The sequence below is a fragment of the Pristiophorus japonicus genome, chromosome 8, assembly GCF_044704955.1.
Source record: "Pristiophorus japonicus isolate sPriJap1 chromosome 8, sPriJap1.hap1, whole genome shotgun sequence".
In the NCBI taxonomy this organism is placed as follows: Eukaryota; Metazoa; Chordata; class Chondrichthyes; family Pristiophoridae; genus Pristiophorus; species Pristiophorus japonicus.
The window spans coordinates 26862016-26889481 of NC_091984.1; the positions used below are offsets into that span (position 1 = coordinate 26862016).

At 44.1% G+C, this 27466-nt stretch overlaps 1 protein-coding gene across 2 annotated transcripts in view; it reads right to left on the bottom strand.

Annotated features, from left to right (window-relative positions):
- evi5b (ecotropic viral integration site 5b) overlaps window positions 1-21215 on the bottom strand; it is a 208930-nt gene extending 187715 nt beyond the window's left edge. For both annotated transcript variants that reach the window (XM_070886010.1, XM_070886012.1), the window contains exon 1: window positions 21078-21215. The gene's annotated coding sequence lies outside the window, so the exon portion shown is untranslated. The remainder of the gene's footprint in view (window positions 1-21077) is intronic.
- Window positions 21216-27466: the final 6251 nt, after the last annotated feature.

Consider the following 27466-nt stretch of genomic DNA (forward strand, 5'->3'; position numbering starts at 1 on the left):
ATAATATTCTGTCTTCCGGCTTTTGCCACTAAAGTGGATAACCTCACATTTATCCACATTATACTGCATCTGCCATGCATTTGCCCACTCACCTAACCTGTCCAAGTCACCCTGCAGCCTTTTAGCATCCTCCTCACAGCTCACACTGCCACCCAGCTTAGTGTCATCTGCAAACTTGGAGATAGTACATTCAATTTCTTCATCTAAGTCATTAATGTATATTGTAAATAGCTGGGGTCCCAGCACTGAACCCTGCGGCACCCCACTAGTCACTGCCTGCCATTCTGAAAAGGACACATTTATTCCGACTCTCTGCTTCCTGTCTGCCAACCAGTTCTCTATCCACATCAATACATTACCCCCAATACCATGTGCTTTAATTTTGCACACTAATCTCTTGTGTGGGACCTTTTGAAAGTCCAAATACACATCCACTGGTTCTCCCTTGTCCACTCGACTAGTTACATCCTCAAAAAATTCTAGAAGATTTGTCAAGCATGATTTCCCTTTCATAAATCCATGCTGACTTGACCGCTCCTGTCACTGCTTTCCAAATGCGCTGCTATTTCATCTTTAATAATTGATTCCAACATTTTCCCCACCACCGATGTCAGGTTAACCAGTCTATAATTCCGTGTTTTCTCTCTTCCTCTTTTTTTAAAAAGTGGTGTTACATTAGCTTCCCTCCAGTCCATAGGAACTGATCTAGAGTCAATAGAATGTTGGAAAATGATCATCAATGCATCCAGTATTTCTAGGGCCACTTCCTTAAGTGCTCTGGGATGCAGACTATCGGTCTGGGGATTTATCGGCCTTCAATCCCATCAATTTCCCCAACACAATTTCCTGACAATAAGGATTCCCTTCAGTTCCTCCTTCTCGCCAGACCCTAAGACCTTTCGTATTTCTGGAAGGTTATTTGTGTCTTCCTTCGTGAAGACAGAACCAAAGTATTTGTTCAATTGGTCTGCCACTTCTTTGTTCCCCATTATAAATTCACCTGATTCTGACTGCAAGGGACCTACGTTTGTCTTCACTAACCTTTTTCTCTTCACATATCTATAGAAGCTTTTGCAGTCAGTTTTTATGTTCCCTGCAAGCTTCCTCTCATAATTTATTTTCCCCCTCCTAATTAAACCCTTTGTCCTCCTCTGCTGAATTCTAAATTTCTCCCAGTCCTCAGGTTTGCTGCTTTTTCTGGCCGATTTAGATGCCTCTTCCTTGGATTTAACACTATCCCTAATTTCCTTTTTTAGCCACGGTTGAGTCACCTTCCCCATTTTATTTTTTACTCCAGACAGGGATGTACAATTGTTGAAGTTCATCCATGCGATCTATAAATTTCTGCCATTGCCTATCCACCATCAACCCTTTAATATAATTTGCCAGTCTATCTTAGCCAATTCACGCCTCATACCATCGAAGTTACCTTTCCTTAAGTTCAGGACCTTAGTCTCTGAATTAATTGTGTCACTCTCCATCTTAATGAAGAATTCTACCATATCATGGTCACTCTTCCCCAAGGGGCCTCACACAAGATTGCTAATTAGTCCTCTCTCATTACACAACGCCCAGTCTAGGATGGCCAGCTCTCTGGTTGGTTCCTCGACATAGTGGTCTAGAAAACCATCCCTAATACACGCCAGGAAATCCTCCTGCACCGTATAGCTACCAGTTTGGTTAGCCCAGTCTATATGTAAAATAAAGTGGCGCATGATAACTGCTGTACCTTTATTGCACGCATCCCTAATTTCTTGTTTGATGCCGTCCCCAACCTCACTACTACTGTTTGGTAGTCTGTACACAATTCCCACTCGCGTTTACTGCCCTTTGGTATTCCGCAGCTCTACCCGTACAGATTCCACATCATCCAAGCTAATGTCCTTCCTTACTATTGCATTAATTTCCTCTTTAACCAGCAATGCTACCCCACCTCCTTTTCCTTTCTGTCTATCCTTCCTGAATGTTGAAAACCCCTGGATGTTGAGCTCCCAGCTTTGGTCACCCCGGAGCCATATCTCCATAATCCCAATTATATCAAAATCATTAATAGTTGCCTGCGCAGTTAATTCGTCCACCTTATTACGAATACTCCTTTCATTGAGACACAGAGCCTTCAGGCTTGTCTTTTTAACACTCTTTGTCCCTTTAGAATTATGCTGTAATGTGGCCCTTTTTGATTTTTGCCTTGGATTTCTCTGTCCTCCACTTTTACTTTTCTCCTTTCTATCTTTTGCTTCTGCCCCCATTTTATTTCCCTCTGTCTCCCTGCATAGATCCCCATCCCCCTGCCACATTAGTTTAATCCCTCTCCAACAGCACTAGGGTGATGATTGAGGGGAGCTTTTGTGACTGGAAGGCTGTTTCCAGTGGGGTTCCACGGGGCTCAGTACACGGTCCTTTACTTTTTGTTGTATATATTAATGATTTGGACTTAAATGTAGGGGGCATGATAAAGAAGTTTGCAGATGATACAAAAATTGGCCATGTAGTTGACAGTGAGGAGGAAAGCTCCAGACTGCAGGAAGATATCGATGAACTGGTCAGTTGGGCAGGAAAGTGGCAAATGGCAAGTGGGAATTCAATCCGGAAAAAAGTGTGAGGTAATGCATTTGGAGAGAAGCAACAAGGGGGGATACTGAGAGGTGTGGAGGAACAGAGGGACCTTGGAGTATATGCCCACAGATCCTTAAAGGTAGCAAGACAGATCGATAAGGTACTTAAAAAGGCATATGGAATGCTTTCCTTTATTAGCCGAGGCATAGAATACAAGAGCAAGGAAGTTATGCTAGAACTGTATGCAACATTAGTTAGGCCACAGCTTGAGTACTGTGTGCAGTTCTGGTCACAACATTACAGGAAGGATGTGATTGCACAAGAATGAGTGCAGAGGAGATTTATGAGGATGTTGCCAGGACTAGAAAACTTTAGCTATGAGGAAAGATTGGATAGGCTGGGGTTGTTTTCCTTGGAACAGAAGAAGCTGAGGCGAGATTTAATTGAGGTGTATAAAATTATGAGGGGGCTAGATAAAGTGGATAGGAAGGACCTATTTCCCTAAGCAGAGAGGTCAATAACGAGGGGGCATAGACTTAAAGTAGATGGTAGAAAGATTAGAGGGGAGATGAGGAAATATTTCTTCACCCAGAAAGTGATGCAAGTCTGGGACTCACTGCCTCAAAGGGTGGGAGAGGCAGAAACCCTCATCACATTTAAAAGGTACTTGGATGTTCACTTAAAGAGTCATAACCTACAAGGCTACGGACCGAGTGCTGGAAGGTGGGATTAGGCTGGGTAACTCATTTTCAACTGGCAAAGTCTGATGGGCCAAATGGCTTCCTTTTGTGTCTAATTTTCTATGATTTCTATGATATGGCTGGCCAAAAAGAATTGTTCAAGGCAGCTGTTAATATGACATGATTTCCTCGAATATAAATAAATGAGTTATGTTCAAGACCTCGATAGCCCATTTATATGGGTTTTGAAAGATTGTATATTTAAGTCCTTTTCCACCTCCATGATCCAAAACAATTTAGATTTGCTAACTTTTAGCATGAACAGAAGATGTAAATGAGATCAACTGTATGAAAGTATTTTTTAACAAAGAGTAGATGCTGAAGTTCCACCCTCACACAGCTTTTAATGGCCTATGATGCAGAGTCCAACTTGTACAATTTCTTAAATATAAAAATGCAGTAAATAACGGCCCGGATTTTCCAGGGCCTATGACCACGTACAGTGCCTCACAAGTTCTGGGTTTCCACATGTGATGCGCCAAAACTCGGAACTTGCGATTGGTCAAGTTTCAGCTCGACAGATCCACCGCATCCCTGAGAAATTGATATTTGCTGGCGGAGAGACTGCCCAGCAAATGCCCGTGAAACTCTTACGCCAGGTAAAAGCGGGCCTTTACGCAGGCATACGCCTCGAGGCCCAGGAACGCACGTGTCCAAACCTTCAGGACCATCAGGTAGGTTCGGATTTCTCTTGCGGTTCACCTAGGGGAAGCCTCCGATCGCAAATTCAGGCACAATATTTTGCAAAGTTAATGGTTATGATTGTTAAATTATGTCTTCAGTGCCTTATTGTACTGAAGTAACTTGTACTGGACTGCAATAAGAATTGAGCGAGCCCAAACTGGTGTACCAAAACACTGTACCATAGAATGACAGGACAGGTTTGCACTAAATATTTTTCAAATGTCGAGTTCTTAATCACGACCCGATTGGGCAAACTATCTCACCAAAAGGAGAGAAAGAAAAGGTATACTGCTCCTGCGTATCTCCTGGTAGCCAATAATACAGTAATACTGGCAGGAACTTGAGAATAGCCCGACTGCCCTCTAACAGAGAATAGTAAACAGTGTTAGAAAAGGGAAGGAAAAGAAACCTAAAAATAATTGTTTAAAGCTACACTAGTTCTTTTGGATAGAAACAAATATAGTGAAGTAGAAAAACATGTTCCAAATGAGGTAGCAGTCTGCTAGAGACTTGCATTGAATTGGTATCCAGGATCGGAAAGATGCTACTTTTCACTCAATTTGACAGCTCATCAGAAAGGCAAGATTAGCCCCCAACAGGCATGTTGGGCAAGAAGATCAGCAAGAGAATAGGATGGGGAAGTTGGGGTCGCTGCGGGTAAGGAGGCAGCGATGAATGCCTCGTTGGGCCCTTAAGAGGATGCCAAGAGGCATAGTGGCATGCGCCTTGGGATGTTTTACGACGTTAAAGGCGCTACATAAATGTAAGTTATCTAAGTGGGAGTCAAGCTTGGGGTGGTGGCAGGAGAGTAAGAAGGTTAAGGAGAAGGGTTGAAGTAGGGATTTGGAAGAGCAGAGTATTCGAGAGAGGGGGGAGAAATTAAAGGAGGCTAATTATCTTCAGTGATAACTGGAATTTACCTATAATGTTCCATTCTAAATTTCAAGAGATTATAAAACATTTTTACAGAACTTTCCATTCAAAACTTAATTTGTATAACTGTGGTGCACTGTTAATTTGAAGTTTCTGATCGCAGCAGAGTTACTGGGAAAGGGCCATGTTACCCCTTGAGACCATGAGAAAGAGCAGGGGATGCTGAGATGCATATAGGTACCATATAGGTGTCGTGGTGCATATAGGTACCAACGAGATAGGTAAAAACGGGATGAGGTCCTACGAGACGAATTTAGGGAGCTAGGAGCTAAATTAAAAAGTGGGACTTCAAAAGTATTAGTCTCAGGATTGCTACCAGTGCCACGTGCTAGTCAGAGTAGGAATCGCAGGATAGCTCAGATGAATATGTGGCTTGAGGCGTCGTGCAGAAGAGAGGGATTCAAATTCCTGGGACATTGGAACCGGTTCTGGGGGAGGTGGGACCAATACAAACCGGATGGTCTGCACCTGGGCAGGACCAGAACCAATGTCCTAGGGGGAATGTTTGCTCGTGCTGTTGGGGAGGAGTTAAACTAATATGGCAGGGGGATGGGAACCTATGCAGGGAGACAGAGGGAAGTAGAATGGGGGCAGAAGCAAAAGATAGAAAGAAGAAAAGTAAAAGTAGAGGGCAGAGAAACTCAAGGCAAAAAGCAAAAAGGGCCACATTACAGCAACATTCTAAAGGGGCAAAGTGTGTTCGAAAGAAAAGCCTGAAGGCTCTGTGCCTCAATGCGAGGAGTATTCGGAATAAGATGGACGAATTAACTACACAGATAAGAGTTAATGGATATGATGTAATTGGCATCACGGAGACATGGCTCTAGGGTGACCAAAGCTGGGAACTCAACATCCAGGGGTATTCAACATTTAGGAAGGACAGACAGAAAGGAAAAGGAGGTGGGTGGCGTTGCTGGTTAAAGAGGAAATTAATGCAATAGTAAGGAAGGACATTAGCTTGGATGATGTGGAATCGGTATGGGTGGAGCTACGGAATACCAAAGGGCAGAAAACACTAGTGGGAGTTGTGTACAGGCCAAACAGTAGTAGTCAGGTTGGGGACAGCATCAAACAAGAGATTAGGGATGCGTGCAATAAAGGTACAGCAGTTATTATGGGTGACTTTAATCTACATATTGATTAGGCTAACCAATCTGGTAGCAATGCGGTGGAAAGGATTTCCTGGAATGTATTAGGGATGGTTTCCTAGACCAATATGTCAGGAAACCAACAAGAGGGCTGGCCATCCTAGACTGAGTGATGTGTAATGAGAAAGGACTAATTAACAATCTTGTTGTGCAAGGCCCCTTGGGGAAGAGTGACCATTATATGGTAGAATTCTTAATTAAGCTGGAGAGTGACACAGTTAATTCAGAGACTAGGGTCCTGAACTTAAGGAAAGATAACTTCGATGGTATGAGACGTGAATTGGCTAGAATAGACTGGCGAGTGATACTTAAAGGGTTGACGGTGGATAGGCAATGGCAAACATTTAAAAGTCACATGGATGAACTTCAACAATTGAACATCCCTGTCTGGAGTAAAAATAAAATGGGGAAGGTGGCTCAACCGTGGCTAACAAGGGAAATTAAGAATAGTGTTAAAGCCAAAGAAGAGGCATATAAATTGGCCAGAAAAAGCAGCAAACCTGAGGAGTGGGAGAATTTTGTAATACAGCAGAGGAGGACAAAGGGCTTAATTAGGAGGGGGAAAATAGAGTATGAGCGGAAGCTTGCTGGCAACATAAAAACTGACTGCAAAAGCTTCTATAGCTATGTGAAGAGAAAAAGATTAGTGAAGACAAATATAGGTCCCTTGCAGTCAGATTCAGGTGAGTTTATAATGGGGAACAAAGAAATGGCAGACCAGTTAAACAAATACTTTGGTTTAGTCTTCACGAAGGAAGGCACAAATAACTTTCCGGAAATATGAGGGGACCAAGGGTCTAGTGGGAAGGAGGAACTGAAGGAAATCATTATTAGGCAGGAAATTGTGTTTGGGAAATTGATGGGATTAAAGGCTGATAAATCCCCGGGGCCGGAGAGTCTGCATCCCAGAGTAGTTGAAGTAGCCCTAGAAACAGTGGATGCATTGGTGATCATTTTCCAACAGTCTATCGACTCTGGATCGGTTCCTATGGACTGGAGGGTAGCTAATGTAACACCACTTTTTCAGAAAGTAGGGAGAGAGAAAACAGGTAATTATAGACCGGTTAGCCTGATATCAGTAGTGGGGAAAATGTTGGAATCAATGATTAAAAATGAAATAGTAGCACATTTGGAAAGCAGTGACGGGATCTGTCCAAGTCAGCATGGATTTATGAAAGGAAAATCCTGCTTGACAAATCTTCTAGCATTTTTTGAGGATGTAACTGGTAGAGTGGACAAGGGAGAACCAGTGGATGTGATATATTTGGACTTTCAGAAGGCTTTTGACAAGGGCCCACACAAGAGATTGGTGTGCAAAATTAAAGCACATGGTATTGGGGGTAATGTACTGACGTGGATAGAGAACTGGTTGGCAGACAGGAAGCGGAGAGTCGGGATAAACAGGTTCTTTTCAGAATGGCAGGCAGTGACTAGTGGAGTGCCGCAGGGCTCAGTGCTGGGACCCCAGCTATTTACAATATACATTAATGATTGGAATGAGTGAATTGAGTGTAATATCTCCAAGTTTGCAGATGACACTAAGCTGGGTGGCAGTGTGAGCTGTGAGGAGGATGCTAAAAGGCTGTAGGGTGACTTGGACAGGTTAGGTGAATGGGCAAACGCGTGGCATATGCAGTTATAATGTGGATAAATGTGAGGTTATCCACTTTGGTGGCAAAAACAGGAAGGCAGAATATTATCTGAATGGCGGCAGATTAGAAAAAGGGGAGGTGCAACGAGACTTGGGTACATCAGTCATTGAAAGTTGGCATGCAGGTAAAGCAGGCGGTGAAGGCGGCAAATGGTATGTTGGCCTTCATAGCTAGGGGATTTGAGTATAGGAGCAGGGAGGTCTTAATGCAGTTGTACTGGGCCTTAGTGAGGCCTCACCTGGAATATTGTTTTCAGTTTTGGTCTCCTAATCTGAGGAAGGACGTTCTTGCTATTGAGGGAGTGCAGCGAAGGTTCACCAGACTGATTCCCAGGATGGCAGGACTGACATATGAGGAGAGACTGGGCCTGTATTCACTGGAGTTTAGAAGGATGAGAGGGGATCTCATAGAAACATATAAAATTCTTCCGGGATTGGACAGGTTCGATGCAGGAAGAATGTTCCCGATGTTGGGGAAGTCCAGGACCGGGGGACATAGTCTAAGGATAAGGGGTAAGCCATTTAGGACTGATGAGGAGAAACTTCTTCACTCAGAGAGTTGTTAACCTGTGGAATTCCCTACCGCAGAGTTGTTGATGCCAGTTCATTGGATATATTCAAGAGGGAGTTAGATATGGCCCTTACGGCTAAAGGGATCAAGGGGTATGGAGAGAAAGCAGGAAAGGGGTACGGAAGTGAATGATCAGCCATGATCTTATTGAATGGTGGTGCAGGCTCGAAGGGCCGAATGGCCTACCCCTGCACCTATTTTCTATGTTTCTGTTTCTAGCCTTTCATGTTCCCACAATGGCTACATCAAGAGCAGCATTGGAAGAGTCATGGGAATAGACTACCTTTGCAGTTGACTGGCAAAACAGTGTTTGGTATGAAGTAGTAAAAATAGCTATACGTCTAGCACATTTTTCATCAGTCTATCAAATTTCAGTAAACCATGAAGAAAAACATTTAAGTTTCAGTATAAAAGATATTTAAGCATATAGTCAGGTTAGTGTCAGATGTTTTTTTCCCAATTGACACTTTGAACAAGTTGCCAGCTCGTGCAGTGAATGCGGAGTGCAACAGATCAAAAGGGAGATGAACAAGTTCCTCATTGTAGCTAATATCACAGTGTGTAGAGGTAGGTGGGATCATGGGTATGTACTTTGTGGTCACTGTGATCTCCTGGAACTTGTTTTGATTGCTTTCAGGGTCGATGGGGAATTTCGCAGACTTTATTCCTGCATTGGCCTAGGATTTATTACAGGGTTATTTTTGCCTCTCCGAGATTACAGAACTGCTGGTAGGAGAGATTACTGGGGCCATGATGCGTAGTTACATCCAGACTGTTTGGAACTGGCTCGATGCACCAGCATGTCTTTTCTTCTGTCTTTGTACATTTTCCATTCTTGCTTCATTCGTTACTTTACAGTACTGTACCACTACTTGCTGTTAGGGTAGTCTTGCTCCCTTATGTCATGACCAGTGTGAGATTAAGGGGAGTCGTGCCAGATTTAACTTTAATATTGCCACTCTGAATCATAGAATGGGTACAGCACAGAAGGAGGCCATTCAGCCAGTCGAGCCTGTGCCAGCTCTCTGCAAGAGTACTTCTGCTCATCCCACTCCCCCTGCCCTTTCCCCGTAGCCCTGCAAATTCTTTTCTTTTGGTTACTTACCCAATTCCCTTTTGAAAGCCACAATTGAGTCCGCCTCCACCACCCTTTCAGGCAGTGCATTCCAGATCCTAACCACTCGCTGCATTAAAAAAAATGTTTCCCTTGGTTCTTCTGCCAATCACCTTAAATCTGTGTCCTCTGGTTCTCAACCCTTCTGCCAATGGGAACAGTTTCTCTCCATCTACTCTGTCTAGACCCCTCATGATTTTGAATCTGGGGATAGTATTGAATCAAGAAAAGCCCACAGCAAAACAGTCAGTTGTGAGATTTAGCTGTTTGCGTACCAGTTGAACAACTGAGTGAATTAATTTGAAGATCCCAAATCTGGGCAACAGGACTTAGAGCAGTCTCACACCTGACTGTCTGAGCACCACCCCAGCGTGCCAGCGTTTCACTCACCTAGCATCGCAGTCAACTTCGAGACTCAGCTGTTCTACTGCTGCACACAAATGTGTGATTTTTCAGTTCTCTTTGAGCACCATTAAAGTAACTGAGTCTCACGGCTTTCCAGTCATTGTGAGAAACAATACTGAAACTGCACGCATTTCCGAGCCAGAAAAAAGAAAATAACTCTCCGAACAAATGGTAGAATTTTGAAATGAATCCTGCCTTTTCCATCAGGAAAAATACAAGCTCAGTAAACTATAAGCCAAATCTTGTTATACTGAACAAGGAGTATCTAAATTCAAGTGAAGAAACTGCAACAATTCAAGATAAATATGATAAGCTAAAAGATGACCCAACCCATCGATATACAGGTTACAGGTGTATTGGATACAAAGTTCTGACTCGGAAAAAATAAATATCAGAAAATTCCAAGAAAATCAAAAGGTCAATTTGAAAATTAAGTGGTGACTTCGGAAGAATACAAACACTGATTTTGAGAAGACTGAAGTTGAGCACAGAAAATCAAATCATTTTAAGATAATTTGGCCTATATAAACACAACTTACTCAAAGTATAGGAGCATCTGGTGATGGTTGAAAAGGAGTTGGCCAAGAAGTTCCAGAGAATCAGTGCTCAACAAAATATGAAAGAAATATTGACAAAAAATGACAAGGCAAAAGAATTATACAAGAAGAAAACGCAGAAAGTGTCAAAAATCAAAACTTTGAGAGGAGGGCACTCTTAGAAAATAAACCAGCATTTAGAAATATGTAAATCTGCCACTACCCACAGTCTGGCTGTGGTTCTATGCCTCCTTGCCACCCACAGATATTGCTCCAGGTATCTTAGCAGCTTAATAAGACTTGGATTGGTTGAGAGGCATCATTAGGCAGTATTAAATGAGGTCAATGATTATGCAAGCCAGCAGAGCGAGTACCCCTTCTGAATAAATTCCACTTTAACTACCGGTCAACTACATAACCTGTTAGATGGCCATAATGAACTAACACGTTACATTGTCGTCAACAAAACATTCCCAAACAAAACATTACTTCAAACTGTACTATTTGGATCAATGTTACAATCCAACACAAATACATCACACCTTCTTCTGATCATTGACTGACTGGCTTCCTTTCCTGCATAATGCTGCAAGTAGTATAGAGAAAACAAAGTATAGCAACACTCATCTTGACAAAAAGATAGCCCAAAACATTTTTATTGCACCAGATCAATATACAAGTGGTTGGTCAAACTGTTCAGATATACACCTAAAAATAATAAAGGCTTAACCCTGAAGATAACATCTACTTTCAGTTCCTACATCGCAATATGGTGCGACCAGTTATAAACTATTGCATTCTGGATGTCTACCACCACCTCGATTTACATGTTAAAAAAAAATCAGGTACTTCGTATATCTGGTACATCTGCTACTATTTGCTTCAATACCTTAAACTATTCCGATCAACTCATTGATACTCCTGTTTTTCTTTAAGCAGGCCATTCGACCCATCGATTCTGCATCAGAAAAATGCTTCTTACATTGGCCGGGAATCAAATCAATGGACTACCACGTGGCAGAATTCTACCACTGAACCACCATTATAATTGTCCAAAACCAACTATTTTACACACAATTTGACCAGCATAGTAATGTGCATATTTATCCACTGCCACTACTGTGTATCACAATAGCTGGTGCTTCTATTTCACAGTACTCTTTGTACAAAAGTGAACTTTGCCACATCAGAAACAACTGAGAACTCCACTAAATGCCAGAGATGTATTGTGTTACTGACGCCAAAGCTCTCATACCATTACATAATTTATGTGATGTTACTGTAAACAGCAATACAAACGGACAGTAGAAACATAGAAAATAGGTGCAGGAGTAGGCCATTCGGCCCTTCGAGCCTGCACCACCATTCAATAAGATCATGGCTGATCATTTCCTCAGGACCCCTTTCCTGCTTTCTCTCCATACCCCTTGATCCCTTTAGCCGTAAGGGCCATATCTAACTCCCTCTGAATATATCCAATGAACTGGCATCAACAACTCTCTGCGGCAGGGAATTCCACAGGTTAACAACTCTCTGAGTGAAGAAGTTTCTCCTCATCTCAGTCCTAAATGGCCTACCCCTTATCATAAGACTATGTCCCCTGGTTCTGGACTTCCCCCATATCGGGGACATTCTTCCCGCATCTAACCTGGCCAGTCCCGTCAGAATCTTATATGTTTCTATGAGATCCCCTCTCATCCTTCTAAACTCTAGTGAATAAAGGCCCAGTTGATCCAGTCTCTCCTCATATGACAGTCCAGCCATCCCGGGAATCAGTCTGGTGAACCTTCGCTGCACTCCTTCAATAGCAAGAACATCCTTCCTCAGATAAGTCGACCAAAACTGTACACAATATTCCAGATGAGACCTCACTAAGGCCCTGTACAACTGCAGTAAGACCTCCCTGCTCCTATACTCAAATCCCCTAGCTATGAAGGCCAACATACCATTTGCCTTCTTCACCACCTGCTGTACCTGCATGCCCACTTTCAGTGACTGATGAACCATGACACCCAGGTCTCGTTGCACCTCCCCTTTTCCTAATCTGCTGCATTCCAGATAATATTCTGCCTTCGTGTTTTTTCCCCCAAAATGGATAACCTCACATTTATCCACATTATATTGCATCTGCCATGGATTTGCCCACTCACCTAACCTGTCCAAGTCACCCTGCAGCCTCTTAGCGTCACAGCTCACACCACCACCCAGTTTAGTGTCATCCGCAAACTTGGAGATATTACACTCAATTCCTTCATCCAAATCGTTAATGTATATTGTAAAGAGCTGGGGTCCCAGCACTGAGCCCTGCGGCACTCCACTAGTCACTGTCTGCCATTCTGAAAAGGACCCGTTTATCCCGACTCTCTGCTTCCTGTCTGCCAACCAGTTCTCTATCCATGTCAGTACATTACCCCCAATACCATGCGCTTTGATTTTGCACACCAATCTCTTGTGCGGGACCTAGTCAAAAGCCTTTTGAAAGTCCAAATATACCACATCCACTGGTTCTCCCTTGTCCACTCTGCTCGTTACATCCTCAAAAAATTCCAGAAGATTCGTCAAGCATGATTTCCCCTTCATAAATCCATGCTGACTTGGTCCGATCCTGTCACTGCTTTTTCATTCTTAATGATTGATTCCAACATTTTCCCCACTACCGATGTCAGGCTAACCGGTCTATAATTACCCGTTTTCTCTCTCCCTCCTTTTTTAAAAAGTGGTGTTACATTAGTTACCCTCCAGTCCATAGGAACTGATCCAAAGTCGATAGACTGTTTGAAAATGATCACCAATGCATCCACTATTTCTAGAGCCACTTCTTTAAATACTCTGGGATGCAGACTATCAGGCCCCGGGGATTTATCGGCCTTCAATCCCATCAATTTCCCTAACACAATTTCCCACCTAATAAGGATATCCTTCAGTTCCTCCTTCTCACTAGACCTACTGTCCCCTAGTACAATCGCAAGGTTATTAGCAATGTGCATATTTATCCAGGTTAGTAGCAATATTTATAGGCCTCAATAAAATATAGCTCTTCCTATCGCACTTAACTTTTTTGGTCCAGAGACAGGGAACATGCCTAATTACTTAATATCTTGCAGTATATGCACTGGACCAATTATACTACAGTCAAATCCACTTAGTCATCATTGTTTATAGTGATCACGCAGATACCCGATTCAAATCATAGTTGGCAATAGCAGTTTGAGCCTTATGCGCAGGTTTTCCTTTGTACAAGACTCTTGCAGCGTCCTGTGGAGCTAGTCACCACTAATGGACACTTTAAATAGGTACTCTCAGCCTTGTCTCTAATTTAATCCAATTATCAGCATGAGAAGAATAGAATTCAGACAATAGTTACTCTGGCAAATTAAACAGAGGAATTGTTTAAATTGTTGGTCAGCGCTCAGTGGTGATCAGCTCAGATTGCCAGTTTGAACTAAATCAATGTAACTAAATAAATCAACTGTTTAAAATGTCTGTCAGCACTGAGCAACAGCGGAAAGAATACTGCGATTAGAGATCATTTGCGCTGCCGGTCAAATCGATCACTACAACTGGATGCAACTCCCTTTCTCTGATGAAAGTCTGTGATTAACACATTTGAGTGGTACAAATTCCACAACAGCAAAAATCTAGGTTTAATGGGAAAAAATCTTAAATCAAAACTGCAACTCTTGTAACATCCTTCTTGCACTTTTTTAAAACTTCTTTTGGGCTCCACAGACAGCTCAGTGAGTAAATGGCATAGACCCACACATCAGGAGGGACCAGGTCTGTGCTGAAGGTGCCACTCTCCCCAATTCCTGGTCTGCTGAAGGAGCCACTCTCTCCAATCCCTGGTCTGTGCTAAAGGTGCCACTCTCCCCAGTCCCTGGTCTGTGCTGAAGGTGCCACTCTCTCCAATCCCTGGTCTGTGCTGAAGGTGCCACTCTCCCCAATCCCTGATCTTTGCTGAAGGTGCCACTCTCCCCAATCTTTGCTGAAGGAGCCTCTCTCCCCAATTCCTGGTCTGCTGAAGGTGCCACTCTCCCCAATTCCTGGTCTGCTGAAGGTGCCACTCTCCCCAATCCCTGGTCTGTGCTGAAGGTGCCACTCTCCCCAATCCCTGATCTTTGCTGAAGGTGCCACTCTCCCCAATTCCTGGTCTTTGCTGAAGGTGCCACTCTCCCCAATCCCTGATCTTTGCTGAAGGAGCCTCTCTCCCCAATTCCTGGTCTGCTGAAGATGCCACTCTCCCCAATTCCTGGTCTGCTGAAGGCGCCACTCTCCCAATCCCTGGTCTGTGCTGAAGGTGCCACTCTCCCCAATCCCTGGTTTGTGCTGAAGGTGCCACTCTCCCCAGTCCCTGGTCTCTGCTGAAGGTGCCACTCTCCCCAGTCCCTGGTCTGTGCTGAAGGTGCCACTCTCCCAATCCCTGGTCTGTGCTGAAGGTGCCACTCTCCACAATCCCTGGTCTGTGCTGAAGGTGCCACTCCCCCCAATCCCTGGTCTGTGCTGAAGGTGCCACTCTCCCCAATCCCTGGTCTGTGCTGAAGGTGCCACTCTCCCCAATCCCTGGTCTGTGCTGAAGGTGCCAATCTCCCCAATCCCTGGTCTGTGCTGAAGGTGCCACTCTCCCCAATCCCTGGTCTGTGCTGAAGGTGCCACTCTCCCCAATCCCTGGTCTTTGCTGAAGGTGCCACTCTCCCCAATCCCTGGTCTTTGCTGAAGGTGCCACTCTCCCCAATCCCTGGTCTTTGCTGAAGGTGCCACTCTCCCCAATCCCTGGTCTTTGCTGAAGGTGCCACTCTCCCCAATCCCTGGTCTGCTGAAGGAGCCTCTCTCCCCAATCCCTGGTCTGTGCTGAAGGTGCCACTCTCCCCAATCCTTGGTCTTTGCTGAAGGTGCCACTCTCCCCAATCCCTGGTCTGTGCTGAAGGTGCCACTCTCCCCAATCCCTGGTCTGTGCTGAAGGTGCCACTCTCCCCAATCCCTGGTCTCTGCTGAAGGTGCCACTCTCCCAATCCCTGGTCTGTGCTGAAGGTGATACTCTCCCCAATCCCTGGTTTGTGCTGAAGGTGATACTCTCCCCAATCCCTGGTCTGCTGAAGGAGCCACTCTCCCCAATCCCTGGTCTTTGCTGAAGGTGCCACTCTCCCCAATCCCTGGTCTTTGCTGAAGGTGCCACTCTCCCCATCCCAAGTCTTTGCTGAAGGTGCCACTCTCCCCAATCCCTGGTCTTTGCTGAAGGTGCCACTCTCCCCATCCCTGTTCTTTGCTGAAGGTGCCACTCTCCCCATCCCTGGTCTTTGCTGAAGGTGCCACTCTCCCCAATCCCTGGTTTCTGCTGAAGGTGCCACTCTCCCCAATCCCTGGTCTTTGCTGAAGGTGCCACTCTCCCCAATCCCTGGTCTTTGCTGAAGGTGCCACTCTCCCCAATCCCTGGTCTGTGTTGAAGGAGCCACCCTCCCCAATCCCTGGTCTGTGCTAAGAAAGCCAATCCGAGTCATGGCAGGAGTGGGACACACTACAATTCAATCCACTGCACTCCGCTAGAGGAGGAGGAACGGGCGAAAACAAACAGCATTCGCACTCCTGCTCCATATCCACTATTCCTGCTGAAAAGCATCCCTAAATCGGTATAGGTTGAGTACAAGATCAGGTTCAGCTACAATGGCCACAGCGTCAAATAATCTGCTGATAGTCACTATCCACTATCATCCAATGAGTTACTTGAGCTAATAACGTTCAAAAGGAGAAAAAACTGTAGGGAAGCGGGAAAAAAATGCAGTACATTTTCTTCAGTAATATGATATAACTTGTCGATTTCAATTCGTAACTCAAAATACTCTTCCAGTTTAAAAAAAGTAAAATTAACTTTTAGTTATTGGTTTTCTGGGTTTTGGTACAAGAAAAATATACAGAATATTAAGCAAACCACCACACAAACCAAGAGAAAAGGTAAACTGTTCAGCCATGCATATAAAAGCTATCAGTCCCTCAGCCTCAATGGTTTTCACAATCCCTCCCCAGTATCTTCAGTTTCCCTTAATGCCATAAAGCCAATTGTTCCAAATCAATATTTTCCATTAACGTATTTTCCCATTGTAAAGCTAGTAATTGTGATCGGCACGCAATGCTTCTCAATCTGCAGCTTCTCAATGGGAAAACATACTAATTGAGAACAATTGACTTATTTTTTTTAATACTATACAAGTCCAAACAGTTATTAAGTAGGGTAAACTTGATATTGCTCTGCATTGCCAAGTGCTGCACCAATGGATTCTCCCACACTCACTTTGTTTTTTTGCCAAAGTTCACTTCCTTCCTGAAGATGTTCATTCCTGCTGGAGTTCAGTTACTCGCATACCTCACCTGTGGTCATAGCCCTGAAATTGCTAATCTCAACCAGGATGGCACTGGGAAGCTAAAACTGGCCTCAACACCCCTGGATTGGAGAAAAGATTACTCAAGAAAGGGTTCAAAAATGCACATGTGGGCATTGTGAGCAAGAGAATAGGCTTACAGCTGTTTGAACACTATTTTAAGAGCCTGTCAACAGTCATTGTGATAGGGGTAATGATAACCAGTGTGAGACAGGAAGGGACAGAGTGCATAAACATAATGGTGCATCAGAAAGTGGAGTCAAGAGTAGGGAAAAATGGTAAAGAGACAAAATTAAAAGCTCTTTATCTGAATGCACGCAGCATTCGTAACAAGATAGATGAGTTGACGGTACAAATAGAAATAAATGGGTATGATCTGATAGCCATTACAGAGACGTGGTTGCAAGGTGACCTAGTCTGGGAACTGAATATTCAGCATTGACATTTCAGAAGGATAGGCAGAGAGGAAAAGGTGGTGGGGTAGCTCTGTTAATAAAGGTTGAGATCAGTGCAGTAGTAATAAATGATTTTGGCTCAGAAGGTCAAGATGTAGAATCAGTTTGGGTGGAGATAAGAAATAATATGGGAAATAAGTCACTGGACGGATGTAGTCTATCGGCCCCCTAACAGTAGCTACACTGTAGGACAGAGTATAAATCAAGAACTAATGGAGGCTTGCAAGAAAGGTACAGCAATAATCATGGGTGATTTTAATCTTCATATTGATTGGACAAATAAAATTGGCAAAGGTAGCCTTGAGGAAGAGTTCATAGAGTGTATTGAGATGGTTTCTTAGAACAATACATTGTGGAACCAACCAGGGAGCAGGTTATCTTAGATCTGGTAATGCGTAATGAGACAGGATTAATTAATGATTTAATTGTAAAGGACCCTCTTGGGAAGAGTGATCATAGCATGGTAGAATTTCAAATTCAGTTTGAGGATGAGAAAGCTAGGTCTCAAACTGGTGTCCTGAACTTAAATAAAGGCAATTACAAAAGTATGAAGGCAGAATTGGCTAAAATGGACTGGGAAAATAGATTAAAGGGCAGTGGCAAACATTTAAGGAGATGTTTCCTAACTCTCAGCAAAGATATATTCCAGTGAGAAAGAAAGACTCGAAAGGAAGGATGGAACATCATTGGCTAACTAAGGAAGAAGAGGATGGTATCAAATTGAAAACAAAGGCATACAATGTTGCAAAGAATAGTGGAAGGCCAGAGAATTGGGAATTTTTTTTAGAAGCCAGCAAAGGTCAACTAAAAAAATAATGGAGAAGATAGTTTGAGAGTACACTAGCAAAATATATAAAAACAGACAGTAAGAGCTTCTACAGATATATAAAAAGGAAGAGAGATGGTAAAGTAAACCATGAAGAGGGTGAGACTGGGGAATTAATAATGGGAAACAGGGAAATGTCAGGGACTTTGAACAAATATTTTGTATCGGTCTTCACGGTAGAAGACACGAAAAGCATTCCAAAAAATGATAATCAAGGGGCTATTGAGAGGGAAGCTTAAAACAATCACTATCACTAGAGAAAAAGTACTAGGCAAACTAATGTGACTAATGGTGGACAAGTCTCCTGGACCAGATAGCCTGCATCCTAGAGTCTTACAAGATGTGGCTGCAGAGATCGTGGATGCGTTGGATGTAATCTACCAAAACTCCGGATTCTGGAGAGGTCCCAGCGGATTGGAAAACCGCAAATGTAACGGCCCTATTTAAGAAAGGAGGGAGACAGAAAGCAGGAAACATTTGACCAGTTAGCCTAACGTCTGTCATTAGGAAAATGCTGGAGTCCATTATTAACAAAGTTGTTGCAGAATATTTAGAAAATAATAAGTCAAGCAGAGTCAGCGTGATTTTATGTAAGGAAAATCATGTTTGATAAATTTGCTGGAATTCTTTAAGGATGTAATCAGCAGGGTGGATAAAGGGGAACCAGTATTTGTGGTGTATTTGGATTTCCAGAAGGCATTTGATAAGGTGCCACATAAAAGGTTACTGCACAAAATAAGATCTCACGGGGTTGGGAGTAATATATTAGCATGGATAGAGGATTGGCTAACTAACCGAAAACAGAGAGTTGGGATAAATGGGTCATTTTCAAGTTGGCAAATGGTAACTAGTGGGGTGCCACAGGGATTAGTGCTGGGGTCTCAACTATTTACAATCTATATTAATGACTTGGATGAAGGGACTGAGTGTAATGTAGCCAAATGTGCTGATGATACAAAGTTGCATGGAGGACGCAAAGAATCTGCAAAGGGATATAGAAAGGCTAATTGAGTGGGCAAAAATTTGGCAGATGAAGTATAATATGGGAAAATATGAAGTTATCCACTTTGGTAGAAAAAAAAAATTATTCAATAAATGGGGAGAGATTACAAAATGCTGAAGTACAGAGGGACCTGGGGGTCCTTGTGCATGAAACACAAAAAGTTAGCATGCAGGTACTGCAAGTAATTAGGAAGGCAAATGGAATGTTGGCCTTTATTGCAAGGGGGATGGAGTATAAAAGCAGAGAAGTCCTGCTACAACTGCACAGGATATTGGAAAGACCAAACCTGGAGTACTGCATACAGTTTTGGTCTCCTTATTTAAGGAGGAATATACTTGCATTGGAGGCAGTTCAGAGAAGGTACACGAGGTTGATTCCCAAGATCAAGGGGTTGACTTATGAAGAAAGGTTGAGCAGGTTGGGCCTATACTCATTCAAGTTTATCTTATTGAAATGTATAGGATTCTGAGGGGGCTTGACAGGGTAGATGCAGAGAGCATGTTTTCCTTCATGGGGAATCTAGAACTATGGGGCATCATTTCAGAATAGGGGGTCGCCCATTTAAAACAGAAATGAGGAGGAATTTCTTCTCTCAGAGGGTCATGAATCTTTGGAATTCTCTATCCCAAAGTGAAAGCTGGGTCATTGAATATATTTATGGTGGAGATAGACAGATTTTTGAAGATAAGGGAGTCAAGGGTTATGGGGAGCGGGCAAAGAAGTGGAGTTGAAGCCAAGATCAGGTCAACCATGATCTTATTGAATGGTGGAGCAGGCTCGAGGGGCCAAATGGCCTACTCCTGCTCCTATTTCTTATGTTCTTATTGCAGAAGCTCACACACGAATAAGCCAATTGGGCATGATGCTAGCGAATTGCTATCAGCACAGAACTATACATCACAGCAAACAGCCAAAGCATAGGGGTAACAAGGAATTTGACAAGAAAAACATCGATCTCAGATTTCTGTTTATGCAGTTCAGTACTCCAACGCACCGTATTTAGCATCAGATCATGCCCGGTGGGGAGGGAAATGAGTCACCTCTTCAGTCTGGATTAGATTAAAATCCAGTAGGTAGCGATTAAATGAAAGTAGGCTGACCCACTCTACCCAATATCTTCCTCCCCATCAACTTAGATTTACTTTCCTGTAATGCGGTGACGAGAACTGTATATAACACTCTAGCTGTGGCCTAACGAGTGTTCTTTCCAGTTCTAACATAATCTTCCTGCTCTTAAATTCTATGCCTCAGCTAATAAAGGGAAGTATTCCGTTTGCATTCTTAACTACCTTATCTACCTGTTTCTCCAAAAGCACCAAACTATACTATTTCCCCACATTAGAAACACTTAAAATCAGTCAGTCCTATGCATGACAATGTATACTCAAAAAGTGTCACCTGCAATATTAAAACAAAACTACAAACCAAGATGATTATAAAATTGCAGTCACCACAGAATTGTCACTTCAGTTGCCCGCAGTGATGTGGTATTTAATTCAACGTCATCCAAGCAGCAAAACACTGATTGAATTTCGCTTCCTCTTGCCAGCCATTGACCAATATATTGAAAGGAAAAAGTTTTGGAAGAAAATTTTTGAAAGTCACGTATTTAAATCGCCCTGCATGCGAGCAAAACTCCGCGAAATGATCAATAATGAGTGATGGTGACACTACAAGCTCTCGCATGTACTGGCTCATTTTGCAAGCTGGAGCCAGACTGACACTGGAGTGGAGCTTTAAAACCAGGCCTGGGACACACTGTGCAGTAGAAAGGGAGAGTCCAATCTGAGCAGAGCTATAAAAACAGGCCCGGCGGGGGTTATCGCCACTGTTAAAGGCAGCAGGGGGTAGGAGAGTTTGGGTCAGTCTCGGGCCTACGAAGAACTCCTCGTCCTGCCTGCTCCCCTCTTCCCCCCCGGCTCGCTGGCATTTCGGGGGGAAGAGAAGGAGGAGACATGTCTTCCCTCCCTCCCTCCTCCTCAAGGGCCACACTGCCCGCTGCCCTGCACTGGTTTCCGCCCTGGGGTTGGGGGCTGAGCGGCGGCGGCCCTCCGGGGATTAATGATTAACCGGCCAACCCTTACCTTGGAAAGATTTCACCCAGCGCCCGGCTCTTTAAAGATTAACTTTCCATGGATCCGAGCCCGTTCAACGGCCCGCAGTTCAGTGTCCGCTCAGCCCCGCTCCTGCCTGTCTGCAAGTCCCGTCCCAGCTCCGCTCCAACCCCCGACAGCCCAAGAACGGCCAACCCCCTCACTCCCCCTCCCGCCCGCCTCTCCGGAGCTGGGCGGCCCGACCCGGGACACGTCACCGAGCTCCGCCCCTCCGCCTCGCGCAGACTCTGACTGCAGTGCAGTGACCCTGAGCCAGTGCAATACAGCGGCCCTAAGCCAATGAAACCTAAACCAGTGCAATACAGCGGCACTAAGCCAATGAAACCTAAACCAGTGCAATACAGTGACCCTGAGCCAGTACAATACAGCGACCCTAAGCCAATGCAACCTGAGCCAGTACAATACAGCGGCCCTAAGCCAGTGCAACCTGAATCAGTGCAATACAGCGACCCTGAGCCAGTGCAGCCTGAACCAGTGCAATACAGCGACCCTGAGCCAGTAGAATACAGCGGCCCTAAGCCAGTGCAATACAGTGACTCTAAGCTGTACAATACAACGATCCTGAGCCAGTGAAATGCAGCGATATTAAACCAGTGCAATACAGTAACCCTAAACCAGTGCAATACAGCAACCCTGAGCTGAGCCAGTGCAATACAGCAACCCTGAACCAGTACAGCGGTCCTGAGCCAGTGAAATACAGCAACCCTGAGTCAGTGCAGCACAGCTGTGCAGAAACCTTCAGGCAGCAGATTGCAATCGCAATCCTGAGCCAGGGCTGCGCCGACTACAGTGCAAAACTTTTCAGTCAGCGTCGACCGCAGTACAACAACACTGAGCAAAGGCAGTATAACACAGACTGCAGTACAAACGTCCTGGACCAGGGCAACCCTGAGCCAGCACTAGACAGGCTCTTTGCATTACAGCAACAGTGAGCCAATACAACAACATTGAGTCAGCAAAAGTACTGAACGAACATAAACACACTGCAAAACAGCTACACCGGACCAATATAAAACACCTGTATTGTACCTGCATAGTGCATAATACAATATTGCAATACTGAACTGGCATATAAGACACACTGAACAAACATAAGAATCCAGCAGCAGGTACTGCAGTACATCAAGATTAAACCAGTATGGTACACAGGAATGCACCAATATCTCATTTATGCTAGAAATCAGGATTCAATTTAACCCATAATTCAATTCCCATTCATAATGGCACAAATTCAGAGGGGACAAGTTAATTGGAGAAAAGCAAACTTAGGCTCATACGTGTGAAGGAATCCCGTCCCATCTTACCCTCATCCGGACGGAATTTCTCATGAATGCAAGGTCCTGAATCCCCGCTCAGGAACATCCACCTAACAAGTTGAGCTGTCTCTCGGAAATCTGCTCTGTGCTATTCCAATCGGCATGGAGGGATTTCCTGTACAGTCTGCTCTTGCACACTCACCTCTCAATCATCCTCGTCCTCCATCCGGACATACCCTGGTGTTCCATTTTGCCGTTTGGCGGAGGCAGAAGTCCCCAGTGGAGGTTATTTTTATGCAGGAATCTTCCCTCTATTCCATTGTGGACCTGGCGTATAAAGTGAAGCAGTCGTGTGCAATAGGGCTTTAAGCAGATTCACACAATCCCGCATTGGCTGTAACGTTTGCGGCCTGGAGGAGTCCGTGTTCCATGTGTATGTGGAGTGAGAGAGATTGCAGGCCTTCTTCCGCTATTTAAAGGTGCTATTAGAAATAGGAGCAGGAGTAGGCCATTTGGCCCCTCGAGCCTGCTGCGCCATTCAATATCATGGCTGATCTGATCATGGATTTAGCTCCACTTCCCTGCCCGCTCCCCGTAACCCTTTATTCCTTTATCGCTCAAAAATCTATCTCAGCCTTAAATATATTCAATGATGTTATGTATGTAATAACTCGATAGACTAAATACTGTAAACTCACTCAGGTGCAAATCTGGCTCAACTTTATTCGGGCCCAAAGTGCCCACATTACATGGTGGCTTGCTTTATATATCTGGCCCGCACACACGTGCATACAGCCCAATGACCTCCGACAGTGGCGCCCCCTGGTGGCTAGTAATCCCAAGCATACATACATGACAACACCCCCCTTCAAGATCTTAGTATCAGTCTTTTTACAAGTTAAGACGGTCGGGGGCTTTCCGCTCACGAGTTGATCGTCTCAGTTCTGGGCGAGTGTTCTGAGTCAGTTATGACTGGAGGCTGGGTAGCCGATCTGATGGGAGTGGCAATGACCATGTCAGAGATTGAAAGTCCAGATTCATTGATGATGGCGGAGTCAAATAAACATAGAAAATAGGTGCAGGAGCAGGCTATTCGGCCCTTCGAGCCTACACTACCATTCAATATGATCATGGCTGATCATGCAACTTCAGTACCCCACTCCTGCCTTCTCTCCATACCCCCTGATCCCTTTAGCCGTAAGGGCCACATCTAACTCCCTTTTGAATATATCCAACAAACCGGACTCAACAACTTTCTGTGGTAGAGAATTCCACAGGTTCACAATTCTCTGGGTGAAAAAGTTTCTCCTCATCTCGGTCCTAGATGGCTTACCCCTTATCCTTAGACTGTGACCCCTGGTTCTGGACTTCCCCAACATCGGGAACATTTTTCCTGCATCTAACCTGTCCAATTCCGTTAGAATTTTATATGCTTCTATGAGATCCCCCTCATTCTTCTAAATTCAAGTGAATATAAGCCTAGTCAATCCAGTCTTTCTTCATATGTCAGTCCTGCCATCCCGGGAATCACTCTGGTGAACCTTCGCTGCACTCCCTCAATAGCAAGAATGTCCTTCCTCAGATTAGGAGACCAAAACTGCACACAATACTCAAGGTGTGGTCTCACCAAGGCCGTCTACAACTACAGTGAGACCTCTCTGCTCCTATACGCAAATCCTCTCGCTATGAAGGCCAACATGCCATTTGCTTTCTTTACTGCCTGCTGTACCTGCATCCCTACTTTCAATGACTACCTAATTTACCTAATTTACCATGACACCCAGGTCTCGTTGTACCTGCCCTTTTACTAATCTGTCACCATTCGGATAATAATCTGCCTTCCTGTTTTTGCCACCAAAGTGGATAACCTCACATTTATCCACATTATACTGCATCTGCCATGCATTTGCCCACTCACCTAACCTGTCCAAGTCACCCTGCAGCCTCTTAGCATCCTCCTCACAGCTCACACTGCTTAGTGTCATCTGCAAATTTGGAGATATTGCATTCAATTCCTTCATCTAAATCATTAATATATATTGTAAAAGCTGGGGACTCAGCACTGAACCTTGCGGTACCCCACTAGTCACTGCCTGTCATTCTGAAAAGGAGCCATTTATTACCACTCTTTGCTTCCTATCTGCCTAACAGTTCTCAATACATTACCCCCAATACCATGTGCCTTAATTTTGCACACAAATCTCTTGTGTGGGACCTTGTCAAAAGCCTTTTGAAAGTCCAAATACACCACATCCACTGGTTCTCCCTTATCTACTCTACTAGTTCCATCCTCAAAAAATTCTAGAAGATTTGTCAAGCATGATTTCCCTTTCATAAATCCATGCTGACTTGGACCGATCATGTCACTGCTTTCCAAATGCGCTGCTATTACATCTTTAATAATTGATTCCAGCATTATCCCCACTACCGATGTCAGGCTAACCGGTCTATAATTCCCTGTTTTCTCTCTCCTTTTTTAAAAAGTGGGGTTACATTAGCTACCCTCCAATCCAGAGGAACAGATCCAGAGTCCATGGAATGTTGGAAAATGACCACCTTCTACTATTTCTAGGGTCACTTCCTTAAGTCCTTTGATGAATGAATATAGATTGGTTGGTCACTGATCGTGTCTTCCTCAACTTGTTCCAGTTCACTCGTGTGCCGCAGCTTTATCTGATCAACAAGTTTCCTGCATGTTTGCCCATTCTTGAGCATGACAATAAACACTCTGTTACCCTCCTTGGCCGTAACAGTACCGGCGACCCACTTGGGACCTTGACCACAATTTAGCACATACACAGGATCATTAACAGAGATGTCGCGTAACACAGCAGCACGATCATGATGCCACTGCTGATTTTGACGTCTGTTTTCAACACGATTGTTCAAGTCAGGATGGACTTGAGTGAGAGCTTGGTCTTGAGACCTCTCTTCATCAATAGTTCAGCAGGGGAGATACCAGTAACCCTATGGGGTCTTGTCTTGTAACTGTGCAATATGCATGACAAGCGAATCTGCAGTGAACCCTGAGTTACACGTTTCAAACTCTGCTTGATTGTTTGGACAGCACACTCTGCTTGACCATTAGAAGCAGGTTTGAATGGTGCTGATCTCACATGTTTAACACCATTGAATTTCATGAACTCTTGAAACGCCAGACTTGTGAAGCACGATCTGATGTCGCTCACAACGATGTCAGGCAGAACATGAGTAGCAAACATGACACGAAGGCTCTCAATGGTAGCTGTGGATGTACTGAATGACATGATTATTCACTCTATCCACTTGGAATATGCATCCACCACTACAAAAAACATCTTACCCAGGAAAGGACCCGCAAAGTCAATGTGAATCCTTGACCATGGTTTGGATGGCCACGAGCACAGACTCAGCGGAGATTCCGCTGATACTTTGCTTAGCTGCATGCAAGTGTTGCACTGATGCACACATGATTCCAGATCAGAGTCAATTCCAGGCTACCATACGTGAGACCTGACGAAGGCTTTCATCATGACAATACCGGGATGAGTGCTGTGTAGATCACGTACAAATTTCTCTCTGCCTTTCTTAGGAACCCTTAGGCATAACAACATGATTACCCCACAGTAAACAATCTGACTGAATGGATAGTTCGTCTTTGCGACGGTTGTAATGTTTGGTCTCATCACACATTTCCATAGGTACAGCAGACCAATCACCACTGAGGACACAGCGTTTTACAACTGATAAAATCGGGTCCTGTCTGGTCCAAGTCCTAACTTGTTGAGCAGTGACAGGGGTTCCTTCACTCTCAAAAGCATTCATAACTAACAGTAGACCTGCAGGTTGTGGTGTCTCCACCTTCGGTGTGGGCAAAGGCAGACGGCTCAGTGCATCGGCACAATTCTCGGTGCCAGGTCTATGGCGAATGACATAATCATAGGCAGATAATGTCAGCGCCCACCTCTGGATGTGGGACGATGCATTGGTATTGATACCTTTGTTTTACGAAAACAATGAAATGAGTGGCTTGTAATCCATTTCGAGTTGAAAACGAAGACTGTTGGATCTCTTAATTTTCAATTAAATGCGAACTCTGGTTGTAGATTTAATGTAATTTTATTTCAGCAGCAGCAACAAGCTCTGGCTGATTGCCAGGTTTTTTGTCCTTCTGAGATACATGGCAAAACATGGCTGTTTTTACACCTGGCTCAATTTACAGAAATGAACTCGCCTTTTTTGACCTTATTGGCTCAATTGATATATTCTTAACCCCTAATTGGCTCGCTGCCAAAGTCCTGAAATGTCAAGTTAATTGATGACTTAATGCAATGTGTTCAGTCGCACGTAGACAGGGCATCTGTGTTTTCTCAACTCTGCAGCCTGTTTGTATTCTCTATCAATCCCCCCTTTGATTCTTTCACAAACTGAATCATAAAACATCAGGTATCACTGGTTAAACATTCTACAAAATAATTTCATACATGTTAATAGAGTTTCCTTCTAAAATTTGTTGATGTGTTTCGCCACATGTCCGGACTAGTAGCTTCCACACAAATTTACACCAACCCGAGTTCCATCGTGGCCACAATGGAATTCTGGTTTTAGTAGGTTAATTAACCTCATTCCAATTTAATCCAAATGAATATCTTATTTCAACCAGTAAACAGCCTTCCCTTAAGCATAACATACCCTTTGCCATGTACAAACAGTCTGCTGGAACCTGCAAGGTGTCTCACCTGCGGGACAGCAGCTACAGCCTTCTGGTTGCAACAACATTTAATCAACATAAACAAACAATATAAAAGTAAAATAATTACAACGAATAGAATTAAACCTTCCACCAATGAAGTTCCTATTGAACCTAGCCATTCATGTGGCTCCGCTCCACAAAGTGAATGATGGGGGTTGCTTAAGTTTTTCTACCTCCTTTTGGATATGCTCCGCTAAGTGGGTAATTTCTTCGGAGCTATCTGGGATATATGTGCAACACTCAGTTCCAAGTAGGGCGCAAGTACCTCCCTTTTCAGCCAGAATGTAGTCAAGGGCCAGTCTATTCTGCAGAGCTACTGTGCAGATTGCTACCATTTCTGCATTGATTTTAACTAGGGCCTCTGAATTATC